Genomic DNA, 3,877 nt, shown 5'->3' with positions numbered 1-3,877 from the left:
ACCCACATTGTCAAGTTCACATAAGTTGCTGATTTAGCTGGACATGAGTTTTCAAGTTAGCTTTTTTTGGTGTAATTGGGACGTTTTTAACTTGTAATTCTATGTTATAACAACAACTTCAGTCATCTATCGTCAAACTGATATAGAATAATATGTTGAAATAACAAACATCTAGAATTACATTTTACAGTGTAGAAGTATTTAGCTGAAGTGTATTTTATTTATGTTAGTTCTTTTTAACTCGTAGTTCTAAATTGGAAGATTATTGTGATATTGAAATATAAAAATAAAATTATATTCTATTATTTAACACCGTTCACGCCTGACAGATGACAGCTTACAGTCCTGCGTAAACTGACTTCGTATATCCCCGATTTGCGGACTCTGTGCACAGAGGTTCAGGAGCAGAAGTCCTATTGTAAACAAATCACGGCAGACCCGACGATGTTTCCATGAGCATGCTTTTGAGAATCTCTTTATTGAGCACTTTTCACACACGGTTGCTGTACGCATACAGCCGGCTGTAGCTTTTCAGCTCACAGCCCGACATACACCACCAACAACACAACAGCACAGATAGCACAGACGTAAAAGCAGCGAGGCGTGATTGCGGGTGTCGCTCAGGTGCGTCCGCCTCCCCTGCAGCGGCGCTGCAAACCACGCCTGCCGCGCATTAACCAGGTAAAATACATATTTAGGCAGAATTTTGCAAATATCTATTTTTCATTTTTCAGCAGCATAGTGCTTTTTTCAAATTATTTTTTAAAAGTCAGGTCAAGGCTCCAAAAGCCCAAAGGAGATATAAGGGTGGCGGCTGACAACAGTTTTTGTTTGCTACATGGATCATTTTAGTTCAGGTTGGTGTCTTTCCTTTTGTTATATTTCTTTAAGAGTTCAAAATGTGTTAATTACATAAACACAATTTAATTTTCTCTGTAGCACTTCATGGATTTCATAAGCAGCACACCTTAGTTGTTCACACAAAGCATAAAGATAAAAACCAATATATACAGTGTTATCTTCATTTTAGATGTCAAAAAGTATTTGCGGCTCCCAGTGTTTTCTTTTGCGTGGAAACCGGGTCCAAATGGCTCTTTGGGTGTAAAAGGTTGCAGACCCCTGGTCTAGGGTGTATTTCTGGGATTTCACACAACCCAGGATTCAAATCATGAATACATAATGGGCTTGGATTTACAACATTATGAATGAAATGTGCTCTATTTGGAAGCAGCAGGTCTCCCTCCCCTTTCGATGGGTTATGTGTGAGACTTTAAATCATCAAACTGTAAATTATAAATTTTAAATTGTTATTGATCCCTTTACCCCGAGTCCTAAAGTGTATATTTATTTTCTTACTCTACTATATTTATTGTTCGTTTATTTGCACTGCTGTAACTGGAGCCTCGTCGTTTCGTCTATACTGGACTGTATGTAGCGGAGATGACAATAAAGTTTACTTTGACTTCAGCCGCGCGCAGGCGCACCGAGGGCTCTCGCGCTCAGTTTTCGTGTATAGAATTTCGAAAAAACATCGGTGCAAATTATAAGTCTGTATCATAATGTCCGGTGTTTTCGTGTTTGTTGTTTTGTTTTTATTTTGTTTTATTTTGCGAGTTGGTTATTAGATGCTGCTCCAGCCTGCCAGAGAATCCCCCGCCGCCCCGCCCTCTCCTCCCTGTGCCGCAAGCAGCAGGCGCACCTCGCAAACGGAGGGCGCCCTTACTCCCATCAAATGGGCGATAGAAAACCGATCGGTGCCTATGACATTCCCAATATGCGCTGGCTGCCATCGGGGCAGCATGAGTACGAGCATTTTTTTTATTTATTTTTTTGCCGATGGCCGTGATGCCGCCCCCCATCACGATGCCGCCCCGGGCAACCGCCCGTGTCGCCCGTATCTAAAACCGCTACTGATGAGATCCAAATATATGCCAATGTCAACACATGTTCATGTTGATGAGGTTTACTGAACAAATTTGAATCATCACAACAACCAAAATGTTAGCAACACATTATAAAGTTTATTATTATCACTATGGTAACCATGGTTATGTTTGTTACCTGCTAACTCAAACACATTCTGTAGGTGTCACATTTTGAGGACTGTAAGTTCACACACTTTCAGACTTTTGCAAACCGGAGTTGGAGATTGCAGAGAGAAGACGAAGTGTTTTGTAAAACCTTTACAAGTTCTACGGATTATTTGCTCAAACAACAAAAGTGCAAACATGTTTTGCTGGACTCTAAGAAGAAGAAAGGCACAGCCTGATTTGTCATGTTTTTTAATATTTAAAAAAAATGCTGCTGTTTTGTGCAGCAGTTCTTATTAAATGACATGCTGTTTGATTTATTTGAAACAGATAATAAAGGAGGATACTGTGGGTGTTGGAGAGGACCCACTGAAAAAGTACGATCTTTGCTCTCTGTCACATTTTTACTATGTTTAAAATTATGTTTATGTATACATTTATAAATACACATATAAACATGCATGCACAGTTTTCTCATTTGAAAGTAAATATTTGTCTGAATATTTGAGCTGAATCAGTTTTACTGTGTAAGTTGTAGATTTGTTCCTCTGTGGAGTCCACAGCTTCATGCAGTCGGTTTAGCTGACTTTCTTGAGGCACTGAGGGCAGTTTGAGTGCATTACAGCAGACTGATCTTCTCTGTTATCTTTCCAGTGTGAGTGCACGAAAGGATCTCACAGATGATCATGTGGCCCCTGACACTCCAGCCACCTCTTCTGCACCAGTCTCACCTCCAGCTGAGACTCAGACGAACAAATCAAAGAAGGCTTCCTGGTGGCGCAGATGGCTTTTTTGTGAGGTGAGTTTACCACTGCAGAGAATAAGCTCTGAACAAACAAACGGTGCAGGAATTTGTGCATCATTTGTTTTAACTGGATTTATTTGTAACTGGCAGAAAAAGTCAAAGGTTTTTCCCAAAAATGAAGACAAGGCAGAAGACACGGTCGTGCCACCTTCTGAACCCCAACAGAGGTACGATATTATTTTACTGTCTGAACAAGTTCTGCTGGTACTCCTTCCTTCTTGGATCATGAAGGAGAATCTTTTGTGTTTTGTCCAGTGTTAACCCCGTCAGCCAGTCTGAGGATGTTTTGGTCCTTTTACTGTGTTCCTATTTAAAGCTGATTGATTGCTTTGTGTTTCTTCTGTAATTTCATCACTGTGATTGCACTGTTTGTGTCTTTCTATAACAGTACCATCAGCACTGAAAAATGTGAAGTCAAGGACGTTGGTGTCCAGACAGAGGTTTCCTGCCCTCCCAACTCGCTGCTGTTTTTCTGCTGCGGTACGTTCTACAGAGCCGAGTGTGACACGTGAACAGATGTTATAGGAACATGTGGAGTCTGAATGTTAGGATTGACACTCAAATTCTCATTATGTCATCCATTTTGGTTGAACTAACTGGTGATGTGTTCCTCAAAGAAAAAGGTGACCTTAGATGATGAGCGCGTTGTCCTGAAGTCAATGAGAGAGATGAGCCAGTTTCCAGGCCGTGTACCCCAGCAGGTCACGGTGGTAGCCAGGGGCCATGCTAAGAGACCACATCACACACTGCTGACTAACATACGATGATGAGTTCGTCAATGATGAGCAGCGGCAGAGAACAGCTTACCTGCTGTTCTATGAAAACAACAGGTGATTTCTCCCATCAAACAGTTGGATTGTAAATGGTAAATGGTAAATGGCCTGTATTTGTATAGTGCTTTACTAGTCCCTAAGGACCCCAAAGCGCTTTACATCCATCCATTCACACACATTCACACACTGGTGATGGCAAGCTACATTGTAGCCTCAGCCACCCTGGGCGCACTGACAGAGGCGAGGCTGCCAAACACTGGCGCCACCGG

At 41.6% G+C, this 3,877-nt stretch overlaps 1 long non-coding RNA gene across 1 annotated transcript; it reads left to right on the top strand.

The window, feature by feature from the left end:
* The first annotated feature begins 2,078 nt into the window (after window positions 1-2,078).
* Window positions 2,079-3,305, top strand: LOC120440899. The gene is made up of 5 exons (XR_005613607.1): window positions 2,079-2,105; window positions 2,361-2,407; window positions 2,685-2,829; window positions 2,926-3,002; window positions 3,224-3,305. It is a non-coding gene; the product is annotated as an uncharacterized LOC120440899 (long non-coding RNA).
* The last annotated feature ends 572 nt before the right edge of the window (window positions 3,306-3,877 follow it).

This window comes from Oreochromis aureus, linkage group 7, assembly GCF_013358895.1.
Source record: "Oreochromis aureus strain Israel breed Guangdong linkage group 7, ZZ_aureus, whole genome shotgun sequence".
Lineage (NCBI taxonomy): Eukaryota > Metazoa > Chordata > Actinopteri > Cichliformes > Cichlidae > Oreochromis > Oreochromis aureus.
This window is presented reverse-complemented; position numbering and strand designations above follow the sequence as displayed.